Source organism: Mauremys mutica, chromosome 14, assembly GCF_020497125.1.
Source record: "Mauremys mutica isolate MM-2020 ecotype Southern chromosome 14, ASM2049712v1, whole genome shotgun sequence".
NCBI lineage: Eukaryota > Metazoa > Chordata > Testudines > Geoemydidae > Mauremys > Mauremys mutica.
The window spans coordinates 16,850,504-16,868,223 of NC_059085.1; the positions used below are offsets into that span (position 1 = coordinate 16,850,504).

Sequence of the window (17,720 nt, forward strand, 5' to 3'; positions counted from 1 at the left end):
ACATTCTAGAGGCTGACCCCTTTGCTTTAGACTTAGTGAAATCAGTACAATCAAATTAAAACCAGCCCAGGCCTTTTTTCCCCTCCCTTTCCTTTCCCCTGTTAGCTTCCAAAATTACATGTGAGCAGCTATTGAATGTTAAAAGCTAAAGTAAAGGCTGTAATGAGGTCGAGCAGGGCTATGTTGAAAATGACACGTCATATTGGATCTAACAAACTATTGTGATTAACAACTTGGGCTGTATAAGCAGCAGGACAGTTCATGCCAGCTTGTGTTCAGAGCCTCTTGCTTACGTTCCCTCTGTAATTTTTTTTACTCATCCTGGCAGTGGCAGAATTTTGGAGGTCGTGATTAATTGGCTGCGGCCTTTCTTATTTCGGGGCCAGGTCCTATGGGCAGAAGGGTGCTAGGTGCTAAGAGGCAAGAGTTAAAATGAAAGTTAAAGTACAAACAGAAGCATATAGCTGACATGCTTCAAGTTTAGACAGTGCAAGATATGCAAATGTGCAGGGGTGTGCAGTATTGACATTTTGAGGTCATAGTGATAGGAATGTATTATTTATAGGATTTGGTTGCAGTAGGCCGCTAAACTACATTTTAAATTCTAGACGTTTGTAAGCAGCACGTTTTTTGTCCCCTCCCCCCCCCCAAATTACATGATTGGTATTCCAACTGCCAGGCGTGTGTTATTGTTGCTTCACAGTGGAGTGAATATACCTTGCAGTGTGTGTGTGTGTGTGCGCGCGTGCGCCCAAATCCCTGAGCTTGTGTTAATAATCACTGAAATGGAGCAGGCTTAAGCACAAACAGAGGCAGGCAGAGGGGGCCCAGAAAGTTTAGCAGTTTGTAATCTGTGCATTTTAGCTTCTTTCTTTTTAAAAATGTGCTCTCCCAGCACCAATCATTCAGGAAATAAACAGTTTTCTCCCTGCAGCCCTAAGTGTCTGTGCAACTTCAGCAGCTTAGCGTGTAGTTACTACAGATGAGCAGACTCCTTGGGTGGTGGGTATAGCAGGAGGTTGTATCTCACGTAAATGGAACCCAAGTTGCTGTATTTTATTTCCCAGCTCCTCTTCCTTCTGGGAAAAGGTTAATCACACATAAGATTTGGGGGGGAGGGGAGGGAGAGCCAGCGGCAGTTTCCTCCCACCCCTTCCTCCTCTGGAGTTGCTGGAGAAGTTGTCCTCCTCAGAGTGGGAGTTCTATTGAATGGGTGGTGTGGGCTGCCTGGAGGAGTCCATAGGTCTAGCCAATCCTCCCTAAGGTGGAGGAGACTCCCATTAATTTTGTGAGCAAAGATTTTGCAGTGCACGTTTCAGGGAGACATTCAAAATCCTGTTTACATGTTTGGGAAGCTCCGTCTCTCACTGTCACAGTTTACTGGAACTCGAGCGGGGACTACTTGAGACCTCTTAGCAAGGCCTCCCTGTCTTTCCCTCCCTCCCTCCCTCCCGCTCTCTCTCTCTCTCACTCAGTCTCTCTTTCTAGGCTGCTCTCTTCTGTCTAATCAATTATCTTCCTAGCTAGTCCTTCTCAAAGGTGAGAACTCATTATGCATATTCATAAATCACAGTGCCCAGGCCTGACACTGATTGATGTAATCATCTCCTACTCACTCCCTTCCTCCATGAGGCAAGGATGGAGGAAGTGACACAGGAAGGAGATGGCAGGAGAATACTTCCAAGTTGTCAAACCAACTTCTAGCTGGGCCTGTTAGAAAACAGCGCTCAGAGTTAAGCAAGCCATGTAATGCTTGCCATTCATTGCAGCCAACGTGCCTATCATGGACTTTTGATAAGAGAGGAAAGTTCGTCTGAACTGATAAATATCAGTGAGTTGGCTTCAGCGCACTGCTTCCTCTCAGCCTACTTAACCATTCTGCAGACAAACAGAAAGTGGGGAGGAAAATATTATTTTAAAAACAAAACAAACCACCTTTTCTGCTAGCTAGAATCAGAATATACTGTAAAAATAAAAACGAAACCTTTGCTTTTTACACTTCTTGGATAGTTCAACCCCATTTTATCCCAGTAGAAAGAATGTATTCTGTCACAGTACTTGATCATGTAAATCACAATATTAATGTCACAGTCTCTAATACGATAATATGATAACCATCCTTAATATTTAATCTGCAGCTCTTTTATTTGGATAAATTGGGCAAACTTTAAAAAAGAAAAATAAGTCTTGAATTAAATAAGTTATTGCTTCAGTGATTTGCAGGCTAACAGTCTCATTTTGACTGTTTCTATAGGGTTTCAGGATATTAATATATCTCTGATCTGTGATGATTTATGTTTTTCAACGTATGCTCAGGCATGGCAATTTTCAAAATGCAATTCAGACTATGCAGTTTACCTTCATGTCTAATATTTACACGTTTAAAATTCTTTTTTTTTATGACTGATGAGAAATATGAGTGAAACAAAACAATAATACAATCTGCCCTAGAAGCACTAACAAGATACAAATCAAAGTGAGCTCTAATCATGTACTTTTGAAAGCGTTATCTTCCCTGTTAACAAATGGATATAAGAAAATTAAGGCTTATACCCAGATTGCATTTTATCTAAGAAAACCAATAAAGATATCACAGGTTCTTATTTTACATAGGTTTGACTGTAAAACAGAATAAAGAGGAACATGCACCTTTTAAATATTCGCTTGGATGTTAACCCTTTAAACAAAATAGTCTGAATCTGCAGATTGGGAAGAGGATATGCTGCCATTTGGGTTTTTAGGAAGCTGGTATTTAAAAGTGTGGTATATAATTAAGACAAAATCTTTCATTAAATGCTGAAATGGGAACAAAGCGACAATGGCTGCTTGCTAACTATGAATGTCCAACAGGCCTCTTTACTATTCAGCAAATGGAAGATATTAAACAACATTTTGCTTAAAGGTATATTGAGGCCATTTCCATTAGGACATGGTGTCATTCATTTATTCACGTGTTAAGTGGGTGTCCTTGTGGCTAATGAGCAATAATCAACAGTGACTCCACTTTATTCCTTTGCTCCCAGCAATGTTAAATACTCTGATGGAGTCTCTTTGCTGACACACTAGAGAATACGGTTAAAAAGTGCTACAGGACATTCTCAGCAGAGAGCAGTCACAGACAAACACATTGGAAATAGCACTTTTATTACAGTCTATTCTATTAGGAGCTTTGTTCTCGTTGTTTTAGGCAAGTCAGATGGAAAGCTCTGATATTCATTTGAAGATGTTTTATGCCTTAAATATCCAAGATTCTAAGCCTGAGAATCAGTTTGGCTATTGCTGTGAACCACCTGCTTTATAAAAAAATTGGCCACCTGCTTTATAGAAATCAAAGGTATGATACAGTACATTTGCAAGGTTCTAGATACAATTATTCACACAGATGTTCAGTAGAGGAGTGATTTAGGCTAAAACCATCTATGCAAAAATTTAGTTTGACATAGATTGTATAAAATAAAGTAACTCTGCCACCACTTAATTAATCCATTTTATGACATCAGCCTCAGCAGTTATGAGGGCAAAAAACCTATATATTAATATAGTTTATTAACCTACTTATGATTGTTCCATTGCTTACGCTGGAGCCTGCAGCTTAGTTGTCTTCTGTGTCAATTCCTAAAGTTTGAGAGGTATAAATGAATCATTCTTGGTCATGATTAAGCTTATGTTCGAAATAAAATATGTCAATCAATCTGGCTGAAAATGTTCCTGCTGTCTAAGTTGGTTATGCAAAGCATGCTAAGGTGTATAGGCATGATCAATTAGGTCAAGGGATGTGATGGCACTCCTAGCCATAACGGTGTGTCACTTGGATTCCTCATTATTTTTAGCAGTTGTGGAAATGCATGTCAGTAGGCCAGCTAGCCAGTCTAGAATAAAATTACTAGCTATGCATGAAACTATGGTTCTAATATATTAACATCTATCACTAAATTTATTTTCAAGCAAAACAGTGAAAAAGGAATATGGTCATCTCTGTAGAAAATATGTGAGCACCACCACTGAATTGAATTCATCAATAATTATTAGTGTACCACACCAGAAATACATAATAATTGACACAATCCATATCCGCATAAATAAGTCTACATACTACTGCAAGCTCCATAGGAAACAGTTAATTTGATATGTATAAAATATATATTTTAAATGAAATTAGATATAAACAGTAAGCTCCTTCATACTGATTTGCTTCCATTAATAAGTGATTAGCCCCTTCCCAATAATTTAATATGAACAAGCATTTAAGAAATGTTGTAGGACAGCAGGGTTAGTGTGTATGTGCTCATATGGAGGACATGTACAAGGTATTATTTATTAATAGAGCCCTGCAAATCTGCGGATAGCCATGTCTGTGGATTGCAGAGGGACGCAGATCCAAATTTTATAGCTAGAGCCCTGCAAATCTGTGGATTTCTGCTCTGTAGCTGCAGCCCATGTTTGCAAATTGTGGATTGGATGCAGATACAAATTTTATATCTGCACAGAGCTCTAATTATTGAACGAGACCGTCAGGAAATTTAGGGTCAACATTTAGGTTTTGTTTACCAAATTAAATGAATAAACTAATATTAATAGAAATAGTTTCATGAAATTGAAAACGAAAATTCAGTGGAAAGACGTTTTCGGTCAAAGCCAGCTATCGTGTTATACCCACTGAAGTCAACAGGACTGCTTTCTTGACCAAAGTAACAAAGATGTGACCCTTTGGTTTTAAACTTTTCCCTGCAGGTTCTGCACCCACAACATTGCAGCCTTATGCTAATACATGAGAAACTGGAAGTGAAACTGGCTAGAATCAAAAGTGAAACAGACGTGTCTATTTTCACAATCCAAAAAAAGTAACCTGCATAAATGGAGAAAACTAAATTAAATTTTAAAATGCTTTCACTTATCAGCATTTAAGGTATAATCTGCAGCCTGGGTACGGATGCTGTTTTTTGGTAACATATGATTTTTTTTTTAACCTGACATTATCCCACCAAGAAAAAGACGAGAGGGATAATATTTTGTTCACTGAAAACAAAATGCAGTTAAACCTTGTGGATTAATATATTTAATCTAGTAAGAAAGTCCCATTCTTTTCTTTCGGATATCAAAATGGAGCCATCATCAGTCAGTTAGTTAAATAGGAGAGTCTGGAGAGTAAGTAAATGGAAGAGCTTTCAAATACAGAGCTAAAACTGCCCAATGAATGTGTAGGGGACGCCAATAAAAAGATTTTGACTTGTGTTTTCACCCCTTTCCCAGTTTACTCATTGTTTACTGACACCTCTATGGACAGAGTATTGAGGCAATGCCCGCCCAAGCCCTGGGATGTAAAAATGTCATCTCTATTGTGCTGCTGGGCTGGCTTTGATGCTGCCGCAGCCCTTTGTGTACGCTGCTAAATCCCTTTATAAGGCTATCCTGCTTGTCCATACTGAACATCACCACAAAAGCTTGTCTTATTGAGAAAATAAAGTCAGAGAGAAGCCAAATGATGGGTGATTGGGCCTTTCCTGTAAAAGGCCTACTATTCACACGCCGTCGTCATTTTTTTTTTTCATTTCGGTATTATAAGGTTTGGCTTGAAGTACCAGCAAACACGGACAACCTCATAAAAAGGCACATTGAAACAGTCTCTTCTCAAAGCTTATTTAAGTTATTCTTCCTATTATTTATTTGGAACGATGGCCTCATGCCTAGAACAAAAACGAAACCATTTGGCCAGCGTTTACTGAAGAAGTAGATTTTAAGCAAAACAAACAAAAGAATTGTGCTATGATTGTTTTGTCCCAGAAGTTTAGTAGGCAAGCAACTCAAGTTTAGTTCAGTGATTCTTAAAAGAAAAAAAAAAGTGGCTAATGTTATATTAGAGGAAGCAAAAAGGATAGGTTTGTCATTTATTGTGTGAGAACAGATTTCAGCAAATCTTTTGAAAGACGAAACCAAGGTTGGGGGAATCGCTCTCTCTCTCTCTCTTCACCTCTAGCAGCTCTTCTGCTTCTTAATGCTATTCTAATTTTTTTTTAACTGAATGTTAGTGGGTAGGCTGGAGACAAAGGCTGGATAAGGTATTCTTTAGGACTAGGCCAGTGGAATGGGAGGACAGTGATTTCATGGCTTTTGTTACTGAGGTTAGGGAACTGAATTCTCTCACTGAATTAGAATAGTAACAAGTGGGACTGGGGAATCTCTAGGGCTTTTGTAGTGCACTCATCTGAGAGATTGCGCTTTTCTCAGCCCTTCAGATTTATTTTGCCAAAGTTACAGGGCAATTATGGAAATGTGCCCTTTGAAGCTAGGCCGATTTCTCTTTATTTTCTTTCCCCCTCTCCTCCCGACAAAGCACAGTTTCCCTTGCCTCCTTTTTTTCAGCAAGTCGGCAAGCATTAGCCAGTGGGGTTGCAAGTGGTGATTCAAACATTCTTTTGAATAAGTGATAAAAAGTTTTAATAAAAATATGTTAAAAATAGACTTTGAAGATTTTGAGAAGGACGCGTAAAATAACAGCAAGGGAATGACATCCTAGAAATGGCTTTGTGTCTGCAATGTGTTGGTACATGGAATCTCTCCTATGAAAAGAGCCTTAGTGAACTAAGACTGCAGATGACTGGCAGGCATGTAGTATGTTTGGCTAACTGATTGTCTCAGCTGTCTTAGTTCCTGCCATGCCAGTATAGTTGTCAGCTCCACAAATTTAGCAGGATAAGTGTTTTTCTCCTTTTACCTCACATCTTGGTAACAAGAGGCCCAGAATAAACAGAATTATACTTTCTCAGCTTTGTACATTATTTATCATTGTAGTTCAGAATCTCAGTGCCGCATGTGAACTAATAAGACATATTTTTTCCTTCACTTGATACACTACTGTTAAGGAAATGTGTCTGAAACCAGATGGTAAGAGCTGGCGTTGGAAAGTACATGAGAAGGATTGTTCTTACCCCAGAAGCTCAGTTTTATAGCTCTGTGTTCAGCTTGTATTCTGTTTGTTTCTTTATGGCTGTTGGATTACTCTGCTCTTGCAAGATAAATTATCATTTTTCTGGGACAGTTAACAAATGCTATGGGCCAAATTCTGATTTGGTGTAAGTGGGTATGATCCCATTGACTGCCATGGAAATTACACCTGCTTACACCAGGTCTGACATACAGACTTTATATCAGCTAGGAAATGTGTGTGAACACAAAGTGTGATTGTTTGAAATTGTGGGTGAATATCTTTTTCCTCGTGACTTTTTTTTAACATAGCACCACAGCCAAATTTAAACCTGTGGTACAGATAACAGATTTTGTCCCTGTGGGTGCACTGTTTGAAAAATTTGCAGTAGAACGTTCCTCCTAAATACACAAACATTTGACAGCATGCAAGAAAGGCTTTGGGAGTGGCTTTGCAATAAAATAATAATAATAATAATATTGGCCTCAGTCATTCCATTTGTTTCTGTGGAGTGGTTGCTATGGCAGATTTCTTATGGTGGGTGCAAAAAGGAGGAATGCTGCCTCTGTGGCATTGATCCTCTGACACAAAGGCCCCTGAAAAAGAGCTTCATGCGAACTGGGCTCAATGGAGTTTTAGAGGGGGTAGAATGGGGAAGAGCCACTATCTTTGGCATTTTTCCTCCTCCCATCTGTCCCTCATGCCCAAAGTCTTCTCTGAGCTTTAGCAAAAATGCTAAGGGCCCACTCCTGCAGTCCATCCGCCCCTGAATAGTCTCAATGATTTTAGTGGGACTAGTCACATATTTAAGGGCTGAAAAATCAGGCACCCAATTATCATACATAATCATTTTGTCCAAATAATTCCAAGTGCAGGTGCAAAATAAACAAAAGAAGCATCACGCCATAGAATATGATGAGCGCTAGGCCCACCTGCTAAGTCTGGATCCATATTTTAACACCCTGGAGTTTCAAGGTATTTAGGTCCTATTATAAAGTGAAGATGTGTTCGATGAGGTGTTTTAGTTTAACTTGTTCTAAAGATAGGGCCATTTATTGGCTGCAGGTCTAGATGTAGGCATGGATACAAAACTCAAGAAGAATACAAAATTCATGAGGTCAGATCTGGTGTTTTAGTTCAGGAGTCTCTTTCATTGAAGTAGAGATCTGGTCATACTTAAAAGAAAGGAAAATGTGCTCAAAATATCAAGAAACCTGCGGATACATAAGCTAGTAGGGTGTGGAATTGGCTCCCAAGGAAAATGGTGGAAGCCCCGCTGTCTGGTTGGGACACAACACTACTAAGCATGCACTGGGGAATAATCTTGTTTCCACAATCCTGCCTTGGCAGGGAAATTGTCTAGATGATTTGATGGGGCTCTTTTCTGTCTTCTATGGTTGTTATATTTTCAAATAACCTGACACTAAACAACATAAACCAAACAGGGTGCACAAAGATCCTGAGATCAAAGAATGTCACAGACCTACTTTCATGATTAGTGCATGATGGATCAGGCTTGAGCTGCTTCCCCAAGAGGGAGAACACCCTGCACTTGTTGTCATTAGATCATATTATATTTAGAAATGATTATAATTTTCAACCCCCACTGTTCACAATTGCCACAGTAGAGAACAGGTCAGTAACTGCTACTTCAGGGATTCCGGCTCCATATTGTTTTAGGCTTTAAAAAATAATAGTAAAAGACCTTGAATCATACTTGCTAATGTAGTTTACAGAGCATGGGGGTTTGCCAACTCTCACAGATGAAGCCCCTTGAGCAGTCCTGCTTCTGTGTTCTGCAATAGCTCCAGCCTGCAGGTGGTTTTCAATGGTGCACATTACGGTAATCTGGCCTTGAGGCCACAAAGACATAGATCACGATGACAAGGTCTGTGCCTGGAATTAAAGGTCACAAATTTTGAATACTTTAGAATTTTTTTTTTTAAAAAGCCTCTTTTGACGATTGCTTTCATAAATAAAGAAATAAAAGCTTTCCAAGTTCAGATTGCTGTCAGAAATGACCCTCGGGATGCAAACCTCAGTTTGCTTGGGTTAAATCCCACCAATACGTAGGGCAGCCATCAAGCGATGAGCTCTTCCAGATGGCGTGTCCCACAACGAATATTTCCATATTGTCTGGGCTGAGTTTTAGCTGTTTGTTGTGTATCCAGCCTGCGGTAGAAGTGAAGCAGCAGTATGAAGCTAGTCAGTGGCTCCCTACGGCTGCAGGAAGATAGGTATTAGCAACAGATATATGCTACCTAAAATGATGTTGCCTATTAGCTCTATGAGTGGACTTCAAATAGGTGTATTAATTATCTGACCATATGAAAAAATGTACAAGTAACCATTTAGTGAGTAACAAAGCAGCAGTACACAAGAATTGTTTGGTTCCTAGTGCAACCTGTTCATGCTGATGCTTCTAATTCTATCATCTTCTGCTACAAAAACCACCATACCCACTGCTGTCTATACCTTGCTCATGCTCTTAGAATTAAAATTGATAGTCTTTATGTGTTTTAAGAGGCGAAAAATACACTTCAGACTTCCAATGAGGGAACTGCCTGTGCAGCGAGGTCACTAACTATTAAGGGCCTGTTGCCTACCTGAGTAGCGAGAATGAGGGCAAAGAGCATCTCCGTTACCTCCCCAAGGGGGTACCCGCATCACCAGAACCTGTGCAGGAAAAGAAGGAGCAGTCAGACTACTATTCCTCCACTCGTACAATAGGGAATTTCCCACTGCATTACATTAGTTTTAAGCTAGTGAAACGCCATTGACTTCAATTAAGGTAGACTTGTGTAAAACTAGAGTAATGTAGTTATCTACAGTCATGGAGCTTTGTTTGAAAAGTACAAGTGCAGGACAGAATCGTGTCTGGTATTACTCTTTTGGGATACTGTGAAAGAGCTACTGAGGCATTCCATCATATTGCTCACAATCCTTAGTTCAAGGATGTACCTGGAAGATGTAAATCGGCTATGAAAGAAGAATCTACAAGTGGCTAATATTTAGCGAAATTGTTTCACTATATTTGATCCTTAAGCAAAGTTTAGCTTTAATTTGTGCACTCAAAAATACAATGAAAATTTTTTTTTTAAATCCCTCCCGTTTCATCTTCCAGTGTACTTGTGCATTAGTTTCCTCTCACTCCTGCTAAGTGAGTAAGTATGTTTGCAGTGTTATAGAAATCTGGGTTGGAGAATACACATTTCACATACCGGTAAATTAGATGGGAGAGTACAGTTCCACTATTGCATTGTCTAAATTACATGGAAACTGGCCTTATGCAAGGAGTAAGTCCTCACAGAACAGGCCCTTAGGCTTTCGGTTTAATTATCATAAGCTTCCATTTAATTAAACTTATTAAGTGAGTTGGTGTAAGAGTAGGACTACCGTTTTGCAGACGATTTCTGTGAAGAGAACATATTTACACTCTAAATGATTAGAAAAGAAATGAAACTGTTCTAGAGTAATTTTCAATTTCAGTTTGTATGGGACAAGAATTTACCCATTTTTTTCCTCCAAAGCCTTGTCGTGGTGATCCTCCTTCTGGCTTATTTGCCAGGATGGGAGGGCTTTAGGTGCTCTAATGTATATGAAATCGACTCCCTCGCCATTTGGCCTATGAGTGAAAGCAGCCTCTTTGCAGTTGCTATTTCAGTTTATGGCCTGGAAGAGCAACTGCAGCTCCTCTCTGTCATTGGCTTAGGTTATGGGGGTCAGTTGATCCATATCAATGCACAGCCTGCTCCCTCTCAGAGCCTGCTTCTGCCCTCCCCCTACATCGGCCACCCAGACAGCCCATGCAGGGTTGGTACTGAGACTCTCTCTAGGATACGTGGTTGCTCCACGGGCCCTAAGTGTGGTAGAGGGCGATGAGCAACTTCACCCAGAGTTCATGCAGGCTCAAACCTTTATTTACTGAATCAATGCCAAGTGGCTCCATACGGCATGCATTAGCTTTGTTAACTTTTAGGAAATAGCGTATGAAAACATTTATTGAATAAATACCTATTGTCTCTTATTTTATTGTATAATATTTAAACTTCATAGGTGTCACACATGCAAGGAAGTGCTTCTTGGTACCATTCATCTAGACACGAAGTTGTGAAGCAGCAATACATAATAGACCTTGTTGTTCTACACTTAATTGCTTCCATTTTAGAAAAAATAATTAGACAATATTGTACAAACAAGATGCTATAAGGACAGGTGCTGACTGAGTGGTTTTTCCTGCTAATAAATATGTTTAAGAACAAATAGGTAGAAGGACAAAGTACACATGACAAATGTTAATAGAACATCTTAGCTGCCTAATGAATTTGAGAAATTGCTTGAGAATGGTTAATCTGTGTGATAATATGACCCTCCAGGTTAGTTAGATCTGTGGTGAAGTCTTATCCTCTGGCTACTAGCAAGTTTCCTGAGATTCACGCTGAATTCTTATAAAGAAAAAAACATTCACAGTTTGAAAAGCATATGCAATTCTGGTTTTTTTAAATGTTGAAATTATATAAAAAATAGAAGTATGAAAAGCAAGCTCCAAGACTATGCACTGCTAATTACACTTTGATGACAATCTTTCATGACTTTTGAATACACTGCTGTGCAAGTTCTGATTTATTATAGAATCATATACAACTTTAGCTTAAAGTTACTCCACAACAGTATTTGATTTTTAGATGTGACTGCATGCTGAATTAAACCCTGCTCATGTGCTGAAAGGCAAACACATCATCTCAGTATTTTCCTTGTTCAGTAAGGCATTCCTTACACACCATTTACAAAAATTTCATGGGAAAAAAAAATCACAGAACACCCACATAACTCTTTTTATAGACTAGCATGGTATGAAAGGAGTTAATCATGAGGTAGCTAAAAATGTATATAGAAATTTCAAAAAAATGTTACTCTAGACAGAGTCATGTGTTACCATGTGAGAGACCTCAGATCCAATATGACCATGCAATTCCTCCTTCCTGAGCCAGTGGAATCAGCTTGATTGCAGAGGGAAGGCAATGGGGAGGCAAAATTAGAGGATGCTATGCCACGCTCTTAAGGCACTCCATGCTAAGTGCACCTTGGAGGAAGGTGGGAAGTTAAAGGAAAAATTCTACTGCAAATGTAATTTTTGATACCCATCAGAGCAAAACCAGAGAACCATTAGACTGATTTTCCGAATGATCTAAGGCTATTTGGTACCCAAATCCCATTGAAATCTCCACTGAAAATCTTAGCCTTAAGTACACGGTGATTTGCTGTAGCATCAGTTCCTTCTTTTTGAAGAATGGGATAGATTTTCTCTTCCAAATATGAACATACAGGTTTAGAAGAAAGGAAGAGGAGCAGGTGATTTTGCAGTAGGCCTGGAGATGCAACAGAGCAAAAGACAAGGCTGATCTTAAAAATGATTATATATAAAATGTGAAGTGAAGAAGCATGTGCTTTGCTCTGACTCAGTATCTATAGTCCCAAACACAAGTCTATGATCCACTTCTCTCCAGAGGTCTTAAGAAGCTCAAGAGAATGGCGATCCTGAGAATGAAAAGCAGAGAGTAACACAGTTGAGCACAAGTAACACCCCACCATAACATGCATATGAAAAGTGAGAGGGTATTTGTAACACCTGTGTTAATACTGCATAGTTGTACTCAGGAGGTCCCGCTGAAAATACTTGTATATAATTTAAGAAAAAGAAGTTTTTATACTAAGAAATAATGGCTTAAAGCTTTCTTATTGGGAAAAAATTCCAGCCTTTGTCCTCATATCCTAGTTATTACAGTAAAGATTTTCAAATGGGAGATATTTTAAAAGAGAACTGCATGTGGGTGATAAAGGTATCATGCTTATTTTTTTTAAATGCAATAGTAAACTTTTACTTTGGGAAGGTATTTTATAAAGTTCTGAATGAGCTAGTACAATAGACTAGTTCTACTTGTAACATTTATATAACATACAAAAAGAAAAACAAAGGATACTTAAAAAAAGACTCAAAGAGCAATACCATTGCAAGCAGGCATTTGAAGTTCCACAACTATTTAAAAATGGAGTTGAGGTGGAGGCATCAGGGTCTTTAATGTATGGCAATAGAATAAGGAACAAGTTAAGAAGGACTTTGAAAGATTTTAGAAACTTACAAGCATGCTAGTTAACTACAAAATTGTATTAGTTATTCCACCTGACTTTTGTGGAAGAGATGCATCTAGGAAAGATATGTGAACCAATATAGATACAGCTCTGAGCACTAGCCAACACAAGGTGATGGCTCTTGGCATGGTATTTGCTATTACGACAGCTGGAATATTTATTTTTGGTGATTCTATTAAAATACTGATAACACTGATAGAAATACATTTTATCAGCAATGACAGAAATGCAAGGAAGATTGCGGAGTAAGATCTGGGTGTGTGAGAGGAAGATCAAAAAAGTCATGACAAAATCTATCAGCATCGTCTGTGATATGTACGAGAGACAGTGAAGCTTCAAAAATTAAGGAACAAAAACCTGACGATGGGGGTGACAGAAGACGCTCCTCTCCAGGACAATGACGGAACAGTAATTATAGACAAAGATGACATGTGATGAAGAGTTTTACCCTCAAACTCTACAGGAATGGATCTAGGCAAACATATATCAACATACTCTATGATAGCAGGAATGGGAAATGAAATGAAAGGTGAAATATATCTTCCAATTGAGCAATAACATCAGCCTTGTGGTATCAGAAATGAGATGGGAACCTAACAACAACAGATAAACTAACAAATGTGTCCCCAGTAGAGACACAAAAAGAGCATCCCTAAGACAGAAAGAACCTTGCCCCAGCAATGCATTCTCATGGTTTATAAGAAAGCTGCCGAAGGACATGTAAGCCTTCTGCATGTAATTTAGGGTTGGGCCTAGAAGGGGCTTCTTTCACGATGACCTACTGAAACCATTCTAGAATATCAAAAGACCAGAGGTCTGGACGCTGCCTCCAATCAGGCTTAGAAGTGGTATTTGTCTCAGTTTGTACTGTGTATATTTAAGAGTGCCCATCTTAGGCTCTGTGTGCTATAAAACAAAAGATTGTCACATAAAAGATTCAAACCACTGCAGCTCCTCCCCACAGAACCAGAAATAATGAACAGTTGTTGAAATCAAAACCCCTTTCTGCCACAAAGACTGGATAAAGATCAGCCGTGTGAGTGCCTTTGACCCCAGTTACAAAGCTGAAGGCCTCTCATGGAGAATGCCCTCTTGGCAGCTTCCTCTCTTTTAAACTGAGGGGGCTTGAACTTTTCCAATAACCACTCTCTGGCCTTGTGGAATTGGGGGGAGTGGGAGAAGTGGTCAAACATAAGAGTTTCAAATGTTGTGAGGTGTGATCTGAGCCGTTACCAGTCATGTTTTTATGCTGAACAGTACACTAAAAAAGGATGGCTGGAAGTGAGACCAGTGAAGTCAAGAACCTATTAGACACCATATGGTTATAGTGCCCTAACACTCGCTCTTGCCACAGGGACAGTCTGTTTAAAAAAATCACACTTTGTTTGCCCTGCTTTACTACCACAATGCAAAAATAGTTCATTTTGTTCAAAGCAGAAGTAAAGCAAAGCATGGACACTGGCTGCCACTTTCACTAAGGGATCGGAGAAGGTCCCAGTTAAGACACACTGCAACTTTAATGTGAGACTCTATGCTTCCAGGGGTTGCTCTTGCAGGAATACTTTCACCCAAGGATGGAGCAATTAAGTTATTAAATAATGTTCCATTTCAAACACCACAGCGAAAGTCATAACTTTAATTAGGATAATCAACAAACACAGCTATGCCCTAGACTAGCTGTAAGATGTTCACGTTCCATTAAAACATTTCTAGTCCACTAGGATATGACTTTTTATTATTGTGCTTACATTGTTCTGTAGAGAATAATTTCCACACAAAAAAATTTCCACACCAAAAAAATGCAAGGAACTTTTATTATCTCTATTACAGTCTCACCTATGGGACCAGATCAGGGCCTAGGCTAAACACAAACTTGAAACAACACAGTCTTTATATCTGTACAAAGCTAGCCAACAAGATCATAGCAGATTGTAAAGGCCCACCACTCTGACTCCTTCATTACACCATTTTAGATACTCTGTGAAAAAATAACAGTCCCATCATCAGCTCCCTATCATTTACATATAAGACACTGTCAAAGAGTTAGCTGAGCCAGGAAATGCTACAGAAATGCTTGTCCTGGTCACATACACACTTACTACTCATGAACTATGAGAACTGATAAAAAGATCAAAAGCATATAAACTAGGCAAATTAGTGCAAATGAACTCAAACACTGTGATCATGCTCAAGCATGCAAAAAAAAATGAAACGGAAAAATTAGTATGGAATACAGAACTTCAGACAGATGTTCATGTAGAAACAAGAGGAAATAAGTAAGGAGGCAAACCATGCAAAGTTGGCTTGAGAACATTCAGGAATATGAGAAAAACTGTAAAGAACAATTTCCCATTTAGCCTGAAGCAGAATTAGGGCCTGATTTTGATTCCATTGAAGACATTAGTTCAATCAGCTTCACTGGGAGCCCCATCCGGCTACCAGAGTTAACAACTCAGAAACCCGTTTTCTGTATCCAAACCAAAAAAACCCAAACCCAGAAATTTGCCATCAGAGGAACACATGTTCCAATCCTGCTCCCATTGAAGTTAATTACAAAATGCCCATTGACTTCAGTATTGCGGGATCATGCCCACAACATATTATGCATTGGCTAAGGCCACACTTTTCTCTGTGGTCGCGTATGATTTTTTTCCAGGCTTTAAAAGAAAAATATTTATGAGTTTAACATATTGGGATTCTTAAACATGCAAATTATGGTGTGATCATAAACAGATGAACAAATGTCTGTGATGGCCTTGGGGGCTGCCATGCTTTGCATGGGAAAACTGGTGTAGAGAAAGTGTTTAGTGGCAAACCTGTTGTGACTCAAGAGCCCCCTTCCCCCCCCCAGAGGATTCTCAATCAGACTTTTAATCCCCCAAAATGTCATGCAGTTCTTTGGCCTACCCCACATTGAAATCAATGGATGTTAGGAGCCTAAATACGTTGCAGGATCGGGGCCTTCCTGCATGAGTGAAGCAAGCAGAATTTGACAGCCTTGGGTGGAAGTAAGCATTTAACTGCATGGGATATTTATCCAGCAGTGGACTGATAGAAATTGCTGCCGACGGTGGCACTGCTGCAGATGAGTAGTGCTGCATAGCACGATTAATTTGTACATATCAAGGAATAATTAGCAGAAAAACCAGTGTTTGTCTGATATTTATTGTGGGATTGAATGAATTGCTAAACTGGCATCGCAATAGGAAAAAAACCAACCCTTTAAAATGTAAATTCACAGATTGTATGTTTCACTGCAGCATGTGCGATCCTGAGAGTTACCCTCAAAAACCAATCTGCCGCCACTGCCGCTGGCATTGACTTGTGAGTCTCAGCAGAGAGGACAAGGAACAAATATGGATGAAGATCAAACCACCTTCTCACCTCGCTAGGGTGTAGGCCCTGCAGAAAAAGGTTGCGACACATTCCCAGAGTGGTGGCAGAAAATTTGTGTAATGACTGCCCATGCAGTAACTATCATGGATAGGACTTCAGCCACCTGGGTTTAAAGTCTGACTTACATCTACTGACTCCCAGGACGTCTTTACAGGGCAGAGGGTATTGTCCAGGGTTCTCTGCTCAGGGTCTCATTCTGAAACCCTGGCTTTGATGCAAGGTCTTTTTATTCATTATTTGTTCCCTGTATTTAAGTTGATTCCGTGGGGGGCGTGTTTGGCCCTTTCCCACTGTTGAAGGGGGAGCTCTTTGTTCTTTCTATAGACAGAGCCCTCCCCTTCAAGACACTGTCCATGGTTCTCTGCTCAGTGTACCCTTCTGGTCCCCTTTAATGCCCCTCTGACCTCTCACCCAGCCCTGCACATTTCATTTGTTCTCTATATTTAGGGAAATGTCCTTCACGGCTAACTCAGCCTCTTATGTGTGTGTTGCCCCTAACTCCCATCCCATTCACACAACAACCTCTGACCCAAATTTGGTGGTGCATTCAACCGAAGCTAGCTGGCTTGTTTGGGGATCTAGGCTGAAGTCTGAGAGAGGCTTTCATTCAAGCTGGTAACTCACCCACTTTGCAATGAGGACACATGCTAACCCACTCAGGTGCTGATCGTCCTCCATTGCCTTCCCACAATTCACCCTGTATATTGAGACAGACAAGTTCTCCCAGAAATTCTAGCAACACACACACACACACACACACGCACAAGTGCAGCACTAGTGAGGACAGGGTAACTCAAGTATGGCTTTTCAGTGTAGCAGCTCACATCAGGGCTAGGCTAACCCTGGGGCTCGGATCTGGGTGCCAATCACCCAAGTGAATGCTGCAGTTAGGACACATCCTTAATTGCTACCTGCGGCTGTGCAGTCCCTACTCTCTCATGAGTGGAAGCCATGGCTGTTTTTGTGGGAAGGACCTTTCAGAGGTCTCACCCCTCATGCAAAAATGTAACAGATTGATCCTTCATCACCACTCATTCAAATGGCAATTTAAAAATATTTAAAATAAGTAACTGAACAAGTCATTAAAATAATTGTTCAGTGCATTTTCCCTCTCCACTGAATTGCAAAATCATCCGGAATAATGTTACCATCTCCTTAAAGTGAATCCACTTAGAGAGAATTCAGACATACTTAACTGTCTTTACAGTGGAATGGAATGAAAAGCCATGAGTTGTTTCAGAGGGCTGCAGTG

The 17,720-nt window shown here is 39.8% G+C and overlaps 1 long non-coding RNA gene across 2 annotated transcripts in view; it reads right to left on the reverse strand.

Annotated features, from left to right (window-relative positions):
- Positions 1-7,476: 7,476 nt before the first annotated feature.
- LOC123349546 overlaps positions 7,477-17,720 on the reverse strand; it is a 30,437-nt gene continuing 20,193 nt past the window's right edge. Inside the window, exons 3-4 of one of the 2 annotated variants that reach the window (XR_006573573.1) lie at positions 9,529-9,598; positions 7,477-8,818 (exon numbers count right to left, since the gene is read on the reverse strand). This is a non-coding gene — a long non-coding RNA (uncharacterized LOC123349546). Of the gene's footprint in view, positions 9,146-9,528; positions 9,599-17,720 lie in introns of both variants that reach the window. The other variant, XR_006573572.1, reaches the window with a different exon arrangement.